We start from the raw sequence: 455 nt of genomic DNA, 5'->3' as shown, positions 1-455 counted from the left end.
CCCACTGCCTAATGCAGAACAAGGGGCAGTAAGTTTCCCCTGCTTGGAGATTTCCTGGGTTCCTTGTTGCCTACATCAGGACCCACGCTGACCAATGCCTTATGTGGAGACACAGGTCTACATAGGTACTGGTGCACAGAGGCACCAGGCTGACTAATCTCTATTGATATGAAACCCAATGCCTGTATGTTCTCTATTTTTCTCTTCAAGGATTCCACCCACTGTCACCTATTATAGTCCAGGATGTGGGTGGGTGTGGGGGCTGCTTAGGAAGGGGGGGTCCCCTGCATGAATACTGAGTACCACCAGCGGCTGCCATGCACTGGTGGTGGCAGGAGTGGTAAGTGAGGAGCTCCCGCAGATGCTGCCAGTGCTGTCAGCAGTGGGGGGAGGGGTCAGCAACCACCCGCAAACACCGCTGGCAGTGACGGTGGCAATTGCTGACTGCCCGCTGA

The sequence above is a fragment of the Gavialis gangeticus genome, unplaced genomic scaffold (genome assembly GCF_001723915.1).
Source record: "Gavialis gangeticus isolate Ggan-Ray unplaced genomic scaffold, GavGan_comp1, whole genome shotgun sequence".
Lineage (NCBI taxonomy): Eukaryota > Metazoa > Chordata > Crocodylia > Gavialidae > Gavialis > Gavialis gangeticus.
The sequence above is the reverse complement of the archived record's forward strand: the minus strand, read 5'-3'. Positions refer to the sequence as shown.